Below are 14,018 nucleotides of genomic sequence, written 5' to 3'. Positions count from 1 at the left end.
GTATCAAAGGAATAGAACCTGATGAACGTGTCCACGCAGCCGCCTTGCACAATTGTTCTAGGGACGTGCCACGGCGGGCCGCCCAAGAAGGTCCAACAGACCAAGTAGAATGGGCCTTGATAGCAGCAGGAGCTGGGAGTCCAGCCTGCAATCACCATTCCAAGCCATCTGGCCAAAGGTTGCTTGTTCGCAGGCCAGCCACGTTTGTGAAAACCAAAAAGTACAAAGAGAGAATCAGACCTCCTGATAGAGGCAGTTCTCTCCACATATATATGGAGAGCCTATACCACATCCAAAGAACGCTTTTTGGAGGACAAACCAGGAGAGATAAAGGCTGGAACCACAAACTCTTGGTTAAGGTGGAAAGATGACACCACCTTTGGTAGATAACCCAGGCAAGTTCTAAGAACCGCATGTTCACGGGGAAAAATCAGAAAGGGTGAACGACAGGACAAAGCACCTAAGTCCGTCACCCTTCTAGCAGAGGCAAAAGCCAGCAAAAATAAGACCTTAAGCGTAAGCCATTTACGGTCCACAGACTCAAGAGGTGCAAATGGAGACTCTTGTAGGGCATGCAGAACAACGGACAGATCCCATGGAGCCACAGGAGGGACATAGGGGGTCATTCTGAGTTGATCGCTAGCTGAATTTGTTCGCAGCGCAGCAATCAGGCTAAAAATTGGCAGTTCTGCCGGGATCACCAACAAGCGGTATGCTGACCGCATACCGGCTAATCGGGTGCACATAGATGTACCGTCTTATGGGAGTGTTGCTGAAGTGGTTGTCTATGCAGATGCTTCATCACTCACATTGGTGGCCATAATCTGAACAGCGTGTGACTCACAATCAGGCCCATTATGTGGTGTATAATACAGGAAATGACACCATTGGAGAGCTCAGACACCCGCCTGGCAGATGCCAGAGCCAACAGCATGACCACCTTCCAAGTGAGAAACTTTAACTCAACCTTACGCAAAGGTTCAAACCAGGAAGACATAAGAAACTGTAAGACCACGTCAAGATCCCATGGTGCCACCGGGGGCACAAACGGAGGATGGATATGCATCACTCCCTTCACAAAAGTCTGAACCTCAGGGAGAACAGCCAATTCCTTCTGAAAGAAGATAGATAAAGCCGAAATCTGCACCTTGATGGAACCCAATTTCAGGCCGGCATCGACGATTGCCTACAAAAAATGGAGAAACCGACCCAAGTGAAATTCTTCCGCAGGAGCAGCTTTACTCTCCCACCACGAAACATACTTTCTCCAAATACGGTGATAATGTTTCTCCGTAACCTCCTTCCTCGCCTTAAGGAGAGTGGGAATGACGTCCCCGGGAATAAAACATAGAAACATAGAATTTGTCGGCAGATAAGAACCACTTGGCCCATCTAGTCTGCCCCTTATTTTTTTTTATATTATTTTTTATCACTAACCTTATTTGATCCTTATTTCTTTGTAAGGATATCCTTATGTCTATCCCATGCATGTTTAAATTGCTCTACTGTCTTAGCCTCTACCACCTCTGATGGGAGGCTATTCCACTTGTCCACTACCCTTTCTGTGAAATAATTTTTCCGCAAATTTCCCCTGAACCTTCCCCCCTCCAGTCTCAGTGCATGTCCTCGTGTCCTATTGCTTCTCTTCATTTGGAGAATGTTTCCCTCCTGGACTTTGTTAAAACCCTTCATATATTTGAAAGTTTCTATCATGTCCCCCCTTTCCCTTCTCTGCTCCAAACTATACATATTGAGATTTCTTAGTCTTTCTGGGTATGTTTTGTGATGTAGGCCATGCACCATTTTAGTTGCCCTCCTTTGTACAGTTTCTAATGTATTAATATCCTTTTGAAGATATGGCCTCCAGAACTGAATACAGTGTTCTAGATGAGGCCGTACCAATGACCTATACAGTGGCATTATTACTTCTTTCTTTCTGCTGCTGATTCCTCTCCCAATGCAGCCAAGCATCTGACTAGCCTTCCTCATTGCCTTGTTACATTGCTTACCTGCTTTTAAGTCATCTGAAATAGTGACTCCTAGATCCCTTTCCTCCTCAGTAGTTTCCAGTATAGTGCCATTAATACTGTATTTAGCTTTAGGATTTTTGAGACCCAAGTGCATGATTTTGCATTTTTTGGCATTAAACTGTAATTGCCAGACTCTTGACCATTCCTCTAGTCTACCTAGATCCTCAATCATTTGTTTTACCCCACCTGGTGTGTCTACCCTGTTGCATACCTTTGTGTCATCTGCAAAAAGGCATACTTTCCCTTTAATGCCATTTGCAATGTCACCAATAAAGATATTAAAAAGCACTGGTCCAAGTACAGATCCCTGGGGTACTCCGCTGGTAAAAATTTCCCTCCTGTGAATGCACTCCATTTACCACAACTCTCTGTTTTCTATCCTTCAACCAAGATCTTATCCATTCAATAATCCTAATATCCAATCCCAAACTTTCAAGTTTATTTAGCAGTCTGCGATGTGGAACTGTGTCAAAAGCCTTACTAAAGTCTAGATAAGCTATATCCATGGCTCCACCTTTATCCATCACTTTAGTCACACAATCAAAAAAGTCAATAAGATTTGTTTGACATGATCTCCCCCCAGTGAATCCATGCTGTTTTGGGATCCAGTAAATTGCCGGATTTGAGATAATCTATAACTCTTTCTTTTAAGAGTGTTTCCATCAATTTCCCTACTACTGATGTAAGACTCACTGGTCTGTAGTTGTTTGCCTCTTCCTTGCTTCCACTTTTGTGCAGTGGGACTACGTTTGCTCTTTTCCAGTCCCCTGGAATTTCTCCTGTAGCTAATGACTGGTTGAATAATTCTGTCAATGGTGCTACCAGCACCTCTTGAAGTTATTTTAGTATCCTTGGATGTATCCCATCTGGCCCCATAGATTTGTCCACTTTCAGCTTTGAGAGTTCTGTTAGGACCTTCTCCTCTGTAAATGTACTTGTTTCATTTTCCTGAATATCCCTGCAACTTAACTGTGGCCCCTTCCCCTCTCTTTCAGTAGTAAATACTGAGCAAAAATAATCATTAAGATGATCTGCTATTAAATTGTCTCCTTCAACAAGACTCCCAGTGTCCGTCTTTAGTTTTATAATTCCGCCTTTTGTTTTTCTCTTGAATACCTTTCTGAGCTAAGATTTGGCGCTCAACTTCCATGCCGTCAAACGCAGCCGCGGTAAGTCTGGAAACACGCATGGTCCCTGCAATAACAGGTCCTCTCTTAGAGGGAGCGGCCAAGGATCTTCCACAAGTAATTCCTGAAGATCTGGATACCAGGCCCTTCTTGGTTAATCTGGAACGACAAGAACCGCTTGCACTCTTGCTCGTCGAATGATTCCCAGTACCTTTGGAATGAGAGGAAGCAGAGGGAACACATACACCGACTGAAACACCCACGGAGTTACCAGGGCGTCCACTGCACTGGCTTGGGGGTCCCTTGACCTGGAACAATACCTCGGAAGCTTCTTGTTGAGGCGAGACGCCATCATGTCGATTAGCGGAGTTCCCCAACGCTTCGTCACTTCTGCAAATACCTCTTGGTGAAGAGCCCACTCTCCCGGATGGAGATCGTGTCTGCTGAGGAAGTCTGCTTCCCAGTTGTCCACTCCCGGAAGGAAGACTGCTGACAGAGCGCTCACGTGCTGTTCCGCCCAGCGAAGGATTCTTGTGGCCTCCGCCATAGCTGCCCTGCTCCTTGTTCCGCCTTGACGGTTGATATGTGTCACCGCTGTTATGTTGTCCGACTGTATCAGGACAGGCTGACACTGAAGAAGGCTTCTTGCTTGTAGCAGGCCGTTGTAAATGGCTCTTAACTCGAGAACATTTATGTGGAGACAAGATTCCTGGAGCGACCATTTCCCCTGGAAATTTCTTCCCTGGGTGACTGCGCCCCAGCCTCGGAGACTTGCATCTGCTGTCAACAGGACCCAATCCAGGATACCGAATCGGCGCCCTCCTAGGAGGTGAGAACTTTGTAGCCACCACAGGAGAGAAATCCTGGCCCTAGGAGATAGACTTATCTTCTGGTGCATATGCAGGTGAGACCCGGACCACTTGCTCAGCAGATCCCACTGAAACACCCGGGCATGAAACCTGCCAAACGGAATGGCTTTGTACGCCGCAACCATTTTCCCCAGAACCCGAGTACATTGATGAATCAACACACTTTTCGGCCTCAGAAGCTCCCTGACCATCGTCTGCAGTTCCAGAGCTTTGTTTTCCGGAAGAAACACCTTCCGTAAGCCCGTGTCCAAAATCATGCCCAGAAAGGGCAACCAAGTGGTTGGAATCAACTGAGACTTTGGCAAATTTAGCAGCCAACCGTGTTGTCGCAGAACCGACAGACAAATTCACATTTCTCAGCAACCGTTCCTTGGACCTCGCCTTTATCAGGAGATCGTCCAAGTACGGGATAATTGTAACCCCTTGCTTGCGAAGGAGAACCATAATTTCTGCCATGACTTTGGTGAAAATCCTCGGGGCCGTGGAAAGCCCAAACGGCAACGTCTGAAATTGGTAATGAGAATCCTGTATCGCAAACCTGAGGAAGGCTTGATGCAGAGGATATATCGGGACGTGTAAGTAGGCATCCTTTATGTCTACTGACGCCATAAAATCCCCCCCTTCTAGGCTGGAGATCACAGCTCGAAGAGATTCCATCTTGAACTTGAAAACTTTCAAGTATGGATTGAGGGATTTTAGGTTCAGAATCAGTCTGACCGAACCGTCCAGTTTCGGTACCACAAAGAGGCTAGAGTAGAACCCCTCCCCCCGGTGGGTCAGGAACAATGACCCTCTGTTGACACAGCTTTTGTATTGCTGCCTGCACCACCTCTCTGTCCGGAAGAGACATTGGTAAGACCGAAATGAAAAACCGGTGAGGGGGCACCTCCTGAAACTCCAGCTTGCACCCCTGAGATACTATATCTAGGACCCAAGGATCCAGGCCTGATTGAACCCACACCTGACTGAAGATCCGCAGACGGCCCCCCACCGGTCCGGACTCCCCCAGGGAAGCCCCATCGTCATGCGGTGGACTTGGTAGAGGCAGGGGAGGACTTTTGGTCCTGGGCACCTGACACTGCAGGCGACTTTCGTCCCCTTCCTCTACCCTTTGAAGCGAGGAAGGATGAACCCTTTCCATGCTTGTATTTATTCGGACGAAAGGACTGTATCTGCTGATGTGGTGCCTTTTTCTGTTGTGTGGAAACATAAGGAAGAAAAGATGACTTACCCGCCGTTGCGGTAGACACCAGGTCAGTCAAGCCGTCACCAAACAAGACATTACCCTTGAAGGGGAGAGCTTCCATAGCCCACTTGGATTCGGCATCAGCATTCCATTGATTGATCCACAGCGCCCTCCTGGCCGAGATCGCCATGGCATTGGCTCTCGATCCCAAGAGACCAACATCCCTCGCCGCATCCTTCAGGTAATCCGCAGCGTCCTTGATATAAACAAGAGTCAAAAGAACATTATCTTTATCAAGTGTATCCATATCAGCTAAATTCTCAGCCCATTTAGCAATAGCACTACTCACCCATACCGACGCCACAGCAGGTCTGAGCAATGCACCCGTATTAGCGAAAATGGACTTCAGAGACGTCTCCAGCTTGCGATCCGCCGGACCCTTGAGAGCTGCCGTGTCAGTGGACGAAAGCGCCACTTTATTAGACAACCGGGATGGAGCCTTGTCGACATTTGGAGACGACTCCCATTTTTCCCTATCATCAGAGGGGAAGGGATACGCCATGTAAATTCTCTTGGGAATCTGCCACTTCTTGTCCGGCGACTCCCAAGCCTTTTCGCAAAGAGTATATATTTCATGAGAGGGGGGAAACTTTACCTCAGGTTTTTTCCCTTTGAACAAACAAATCCTTGTTTCCTGTACTGCAGGTTCATCAGAAATATGTAAAACATCTTTTATAGCCACAATCATGTACTGAATACTCTTAACTAACCGTGGATGTAAAGCAGCGTCAGTGAAGTCGACATCGGAATCAGAATCCGTGTCGGTATCCGTATCTACCAACTGAGTAAAAGGACGCTTTTCCTGATGGGGTCTGCACCTGAGACAAAGCATCCTCCATGGATTTCCTCCACACCTGAGTCTGAGACTCCGATTTATCCAACCTTTTAGACAAAGAGGCCACACTTGTATTAAGCGTACTTAACATTGTAAGTAAATCCGGTGTCGGCTGCGCCGACAGGGCCAACTCCAGACCCACATCTGCTAACCCCAGCAACCTCTTCCGGGGAATAACACTCAGCTTCAGACATGCCGACACGGAGTATCAACACACCGACACACACACACAGCCTCAGCTAAGGGACAGACCCACAAGGAAGCCCAGATAGAGAAACACAGAGGTAGTATGCCAGCTCACACCCCAGCGCCCATATATCCCAGAAAACAATATATGATGAAAGCGCTGCTATGAATAACAATAATTATGCACCAATAACCCCTTCCCGGCGCGCTTCAGCCAGCTAAAATTTTAAAAATTAAAATGCCGGCAGGGTCTGATAAACGGTGCAGAGGCACCGAAAATACTTCTGCCAGCTTCCCAGACCCAGTAACATGCTGCCCAGGGTTCCCCCCCAGCGCCCTGCACCCTGTGAGTGCCGTTGGTGATGTGTGTGGGAGCATAGAGCGCAGCGCTACCGCTGCGCTGTACCTCGTTACTGGAATCTTCTGCTGTCACTGAAGTCTTCGGATCTTCTCATGCTCACCCGGCTTCTTTCTTCTGGCTTCTGTGAGGGGGGTGACGGCGCGGCTCCGGGAACAAGCAGCTAGGCGAACCAAGTGATCGAACCCTCTGGAGCTAATGGTGTCCAGTAGCCTAAGAAGCAGAGCCCTTGAACTAAGAAAAAGTAGGTCTGACTTCTCTCCCCTCACTCCCACGATGCAGGGAGCCTGTAGCCAGCAGGTCTCCCTGAAAATAAAAAACCTAACAAAAGTCTTTCAGAGAAACTCAGTAGAGCTCCCCTAGTGTGTGTCCAGTCACTCCTGGGCACAAAGTCTAACTGAGGTCTGGAGAAGGGGCATAGAGGGAGGAGCCAGTTCACACCCAGTCAAAGTCTTTTTAAGTGTGCCCAAGCTCCTGCGGATCCCGTCTATACCCCATGGTCATTTTGGAGTCCCCAGCATCCTCTAGGACGTAAGAGAAAGCAAAAAAACAGGCGTCCACGGAACATGCAGCTCGTCAGTATGGTGGTCCTCAGCGTCCCCTTTGATAAATCCTCCTTACCAACAGGTTTCAACACCTTATTGGTGTCTTTTTCAAGGCATATCATAGAGACCAACTAACCCCTTCTGTTTATATTTGTACTGTGGTGTGTAAAATAATAAGAATTTACTCACCGGTAATTCTATTTCTCGTAGTCCGTAGTGGATGCTGGGGACTCCGTAAGGACCATGGGGAATAGACGGGCTCCGCAGGAGACTGGGCACTCTAAAGAAAGATTTAGGACTATCTGGTGTGCACTGGCTCCTCCCCCTATGACCCTCCTCCAAGCCTCAGTTAGGAACTGTGCCCGGAAGAGCTGACATAATAAGGAAGGATTTTGAATCCCGGGTAAGACTCACTACCAGCCACACCAATCACACCATATAACTCGTGATAGGAACCCCGGTTAACAGTATGATAACAATGGAGCCTCTGAACAGATGGCTCGCAATAACAACCCGATTTGTATAACAATAACTATGTACAAGTATTGCAGACAATCCGCACTTGGGGTGGGCGCCCAGCATCCACTACGGACTACGAGAAATAGAATTACCGGTGAGTAAATTCTTATTTTCTCTGACGTCCTAGTGGATGCTGGGCACTCCGTAAGGACCATGGGGATTATATCAAAGCTCCCAAACGGGCGGGAGAGTGCGGATGACTTTGCAGCACCGAATGAGAGAACTCCAGGTCCTCCTCAGCCAGGGTATCAAATTTGTAGAATTTTGCAAACGTGTTTGCCCCTGACCAAGTAGCAGCTCGGCAAAGTTGTAAAGCCAAGACCCCTCGGGCAGCCGCCCAAGATGAGCCCACCTTCCTTGTGGAATGGGCTTTTATTGATTTAGGCTGCGGTAATCCCACCGCAGAATGCGCCAGCTGAATAGTGCTACAAATCCAGCGCGCGATAGACTGCTTAGAAGCAGGAGCACCCCAGCTTGTTGGGTGCATACAGGATAAACAGCGAATCAGTTTTTCTGACTCCAGCCGTCCTGGAAACATAAATTTTCAGGGCCCTGACTACGTCCAGCAACTTGGAATCCTCCAAGTCCCTAGTAGCCGCAGGCACCACAATAGGTTGGTTCAAGTGAAAAGCTGAGACCACCTTCGGGAGAAACTGAGGACGAGTCCTCAATTCAGCCCTATCCATATGGAAAATCAGATAAGGGCTTTTACAAGACAAAGCCGCCAATTCTGAAACCCGCCTGGCCGAAACCAGGGCCAACAGCATGACCACTTTCCACGTGAGATATTTTAAATCCACCGTCTTAAGTGGTTCGAACCAATGTGATTTCAGGAATTCCAAAACCACATTGAGATCCCAAGGTGCCACTGGGGGCACAAAAGGAGGCTGAATATGCAGAACTCCTTTGACAAAAGTCTGAACTTCAGGCAGTGAAGCCAGTTCTTTCTGGAAGAAAATCGACAGAGCCGAAATCTGGACCTTAATGGACTCCAATTTGAGGCCCAACGTCACTCCTGCTTGCAGGAAATGTAGGAATCGACCCAGCTGAAATTCCTCCGTCGGGCCTCCTTGGCCTCACACCACGCAACATATTTTCGCCAAATTCGGTGATAATGTTTTGCGGTGACATCCTTCCTGGCTTTGATCAGGGTAGGGATGACTTCCTCCGGAATGCCCTTTTCCTTTAGGATCCGGTGTTCAACCGCCATGCCGTCAAACGTAGCCGCGGTAAGTCTTGGAACAGACAGGGTCCCTGCTGAAGCAGGTCTTGTCTGAGCGGCAGAGGCCAAGGGTCCTCTGCAAGCATCTCTTGAAGTTCCGGGTACCAAGCTCTTCTTGGCCAATCCGGAACCACGAGTATAGTTTTCACTCCTCGCTTTCTTATTATTCTCAGTACCTTGGGTATGAGAGGCAGAGGAGGAAACACATAAACCGACTGGTACACCCACGGTGTCACTAGAGCGTCCACAGCGATCGCCTGAGGGTCCCTTGACCTGGCGCAATATCTTTTTAGCTTTTTGTTGAGGCGGGACGCCATCATGTCCACCTGTGGTCTTTCCCAACGGTTTACCAGCATTTGGAAGACTTCTGGATGAAGTCCCCATTCTCCCGGGTGGAGGTCGTGCCTGCTGAGGAAGTCTGCTTCCCAGTTGTCCACTCCCGGAATGAACACTGCTGTCAGTGCCAACACATGATTCTCTGCCCATCGGAGAATCCTTGTGGCTTCTGCCATCGCCATCCTGCTTCTTGTGCCGCCCTGTCTGTTTACATGGGCGACCGCCGTGATGTTGTCTGATTGGATCAGCACCGGCTGGTTCTGAAGCAGGGGCCCTGCTTGGCTTAGGGCATTGTAAATGGCCCTTAGCTCCAGGATATTTATGTGAAGCGAAATCTCCTGATTTGACCACAGTCCTTGGAAATTTCTTCCCTGTGTGACTGCACCCCAGCCCCGAAGGCTGGCATCCGTGGTCACCAGGACCCAGTCCTGTATTCCGAATCTGCGGCCCTCTAGTAGATGAGCCCTCTGCAGCCACCACAGCAGCGACACCCTGGTTCTTGCCGACAGGGTTATCCGCTGTTGCATCTGGAGATGGGACCCGGACCATTTGTCCAACAGGTCCCACTGGAACGTCCTTGCGTGGAACCTTCCGAATGGAATCGCTTCGTACGAAGCTACCATTTTTCCCAGGACTCGTGTGCATTGATGTACCGACACCTGTCCTGGTTTTAGGATGTCTCTGACTAGAGATGACAACTCCTCGGCTTTTTCCACTGGAAGAAACACTCTTTTCTGGTCTGTGTCCAGAATCATTCCCAGGAACAAAAAAAGAGAGAAAGAGGGTTCGGAATGCCCTAAAGTGGTGCACACAATCTTATATTAAAATATAACTTTTATAATTTTATATAATAAAATCAGCGAATTTTAAGAAAAAAAGTAAGAGAGTGTAAATAAGATAGAAATTGTGATTAAAATTAAAGAAGCTGCGCACTAGATGTCATCCGTATAGTTCCTAAATTCTAATATTGGAACAATGAAGAGTGTCCTGGAGGTATATGTATTTTCATAATATATAATATAAAATAATAAAAGTTATATTTTAATATAAGATTGTGTGCACCACTTTAGGGCATTCCGGAACCCTCTTTCTCTCTTTTTTTGTGCAATTATATTTTGCCCGTGGTAGCACCCCCTTAAACTGTCATAAACAACACAGATGTGTTTGGGATAAAATAAATAAGGGGTCATTCTCATAAAAGTTATTTAACCTGTGCGACTAGTACTACAACCATTCATTCCCAGGAACAGAAGACGTGTCGTCGGGACCAGCTGTGACTTTGGAGTATTGAGAATCCAGCCGTGCTGTTGTAGCACTTCCCGAGAAAGTGCTGCCCCCACTAGCAACTGTTCTTTGGACCTCGCCTTTATCAGGAGATCGTCCAAGTATGGGATAATTAAAACTCCCTTCTTGCGAAGGAGTATCATCATTTCGGCCATTACCTTGGTAAAGACCCTCGGTGCCGTGGATAACCCAAACGGCAGCGTCTGGAACTGATAATGACAGTCCTGTACCACAAATCTGAGGTACTCCTGGTGCGGAGGGTAAATGGGGACATGCAGGTACGCATCCTTGATGTCCAGGGAGACCATGTAATCCCCCTCGTCCAGGCTCGCAATAACCGCCCTGAGCGATTCCATCTTGAACTTGAACCTTTTGATATAAGTGTTCAAGGCCTTTAAATTTAAGATGGGTCTCACCGAACCGTCCGGTTTCGGTACCACAAACATTGTGGAATAGTAACCCTGTCCTTGTTGAAGGAGGGGTATTTTGACAATCACTTGCTGTGAATATAGTTTTTGAATAGCCACCAACACTGCCTCCCTGGCAGAGGGAGTTGTCGGTAGGGACGATTTTAGGAAATGGCGGGGGGGAGACGTCTCGAATTCCAGCCTGTACCCCTGAGATACTACTTGAAGGACCCAGGGATCCACCTGTGAGAGAGCCCACTGTGCGCTGAAATTCCTGAGACGGGCCCCCACCGTTCCCGGGTCCGCCTGAGCAGCCCCAGCGTCATGCTGTGGACTTACCGGACGCAGGGGAGGACTTCTGCTCTTGGGAACTAGCTGTGTGCTGCAGCTTTTTGCCTCTACCGTTGCCTCTCGGCAGAAAGGATGAGCCTCTAGCCCTCTTGCTTTTCTGGGGCCGAAAGGACAGTACCTGATAATACGGTGATTTCTTTTGTTGTGGGGTAGCCTGTGGTAAAAAGGTCGATTTCCCAGCAGTAGCTGTGGAAACGAGGTCCGAAAGACCCTCCCCAAACAGTTCCACCCCCTTATAGGATAAAACTTCCATTTGCCGTTTCGAGTCGGCATCGCCTGACCATTGCCGAGTCCATAACCCCCTTCTGGCGGCAATGGACATAGCGCTTATTTTTTATGCCAGCCGGCAAATATCCCTCTGTGCATCACGCATGTATAAGACTGCGTCTTTTATATGCTCTATTGTCAGCAAAATAGTGTCCCTATCCAGGGTATCAATATTATCCGACAGGGAATCTGACCACGCAGCGGCAGCACTGCACATCCATGCCGAAGCAATGGCTGGTCGCAATATAATGCCCGTGTGTGTGTATATTGCTTTTAGGGTAACCTCCTGCTTTCTATCAGCAGGTTCCTTCAGGGCGGCCGTATCCGGACACGGTAGTGCCACCTTTTTTGATAAGCATGTAAGCGCTTTATCTACCCTAGGGGGTGTTTCCCAACGTGACCTATCCTCTAGCGGGAAAGGGTACGCTGTCAATAACCGTTTTGAAATGATCAATTTCTTATCGGGGGAAGTCCATGCTTCCTCACACACCTCATTTAATTCCTCAGATGCAGGAAAAACTACAGGTAGTTTTTTGTCACCAAACATAATACCCTTTTTTGTGGTACCTGGGGTATCATCAGAAATGTGCAAAACATTTTTCATTGCCTCAATCATGTAACGGGTGGACCTATTGGAGGGTACACTAGTCTCATCATCGTCTACACTGGAGTCGGTATCCGTGTCGACGTCTGTATCTGTCACCTGAGGTAGCGGGCGTTTTAAAGCCCCTGATGACATTTGAGACGCTGGAACAGGCACAAGCTGTGTAGCCGGCTGTCCTATGTCGTCAAACCTTTTGTGTAAGGAGTTGACACTTTCACGCAATTCCTTCCATAAGTCCAACCACACAGGTGTCGACCCCGCAGGGGGTGACATCACATTCACAGACATTTGCTCCGCCTCCACAACATTTTCCTCCTCATACATGTCGACACAGCAGTACCGACACACAGCAGACACACAGGGAATGCTCTTACAGAGGACAGGACCCCACAAAGCCCTTTGGGGAGACAGAGGGAGAGTATGCCAGCACACACCAGAGCGCTATATATCACAGGGATATCACCTATAAAAACGTGTTTTCCCCTTATAGCTGCATAATATATTTATACTGCGCCTAATTTGTGCCCCCCCCCCCCTCTCTTTTTTACCCTTTTCTGTAGTGCAGGACTGCAGGGGAGAGCCAGGGAGCTTCCTTCCAGCGGAGCTGTGAGGGAAAAATGGCGCCAGTGTGCTGAGGGAGATGGCTCCGACCCTTTTTCAGCGGGCTTTCTCCCGCTATTGTAAAAGTTCTGGCAGGGGTTAATAAACACCTATATAGCCCCTGGGGCTATATATGGTGTCAGTTCGCCAGCCAAGGTGTTAATATTGCTGCTCAGGGCACCCCCCCCAGCGCCCTGCACCCATCAGTGACCGCAGTGTGTGGTGTGCATGAGGAGCAATGGCGCACAGCTGCAGTGCTGTGCGCTACCTTGGAGAAGACAGAAGTCTTCAGCCGCCGATTTTCCGGACCTTCTTGCTTCTGGCTCTGTAAGGGTGACGGCGGCGCGGCTCAGGGAACGGACGACGAGGTCGTGTCCTGTGTTCGATCCCTCTGGAGCTAATGGTGTCCAGTAGCCTAAGAAGCCCAAGCTACCACCACTTAGGTAGGTTCGCTTCTTCTCCCCTTAGTCCCTCGATGCAGTGAGCCTGTTGCCAGCAGGTCTCACTGAAAATAAAAAACCTAACATATACTTTCTTCCTAGGAGCTCAGGAGAGCCCCTAGTGTGCATTCAGCTCGGCCGGGCACAGAAATCTAACTGAGGCTTGGAGGAGGGTCATAGGGGGAGGAGCCAGTGCACACCAGATAGTCCTAAATCTTTCTTTAGAGTGCCCAGTCTCCTGCGGAGCCCGTCTATTCCCCATGGTCCTTACGGAGTCCCCAGCATCCACTAGGACGTCAGAGAAATATGGTATTACACTATCGGAGAATTTCCATTTTTTTCCACATATACAACTTCATTGGGAGGACATCCAATTAGAGGAGTTCTAGGAGTTATATTTATACAGGGTTGTACCCGCTCCTTGAAAGGCGTACGTAGTCTACTTATACAGTAGACCACAAATATCGGTACAAGGCTTGTCAATCCCAAATTATTTTATATTCAATCATCAATGGACACACTACACGTTTTTATGTGTTCTGTGTTTAATATAGCATGACAAGGACATAAATATGCACGCCTGTGGACCCATTGGTGGATATCTGGAGGAAGATTAGCCACACACAGACCTCGAAAAGGGGAGCGATATTTAAATGTAATTTAATAAGAGCAACTCAGGATGTACGTTTCTTGTCTTATACTGACAGATACAACTTTCAGGCTCTTCCTTCCAAATTTCCCATCCAACCGATAAGCAACAACTCTTTTCAGGCTTGCAATGATCGCTCTTAG

The sequence above is a fragment of the Pseudophryne corroboree genome, chromosome 7 (assembly GCF_028390025.1).
Source record: "Pseudophryne corroboree isolate aPseCor3 chromosome 7, aPseCor3.hap2, whole genome shotgun sequence".
Classification (NCBI taxonomy): domain Eukaryota; kingdom Metazoa; phylum Chordata; class Amphibia; order Anura; family Myobatrachidae; genus Pseudophryne; species Pseudophryne corroboree.
Note: the sequence above shows the minus strand (reverse complement) of the source record.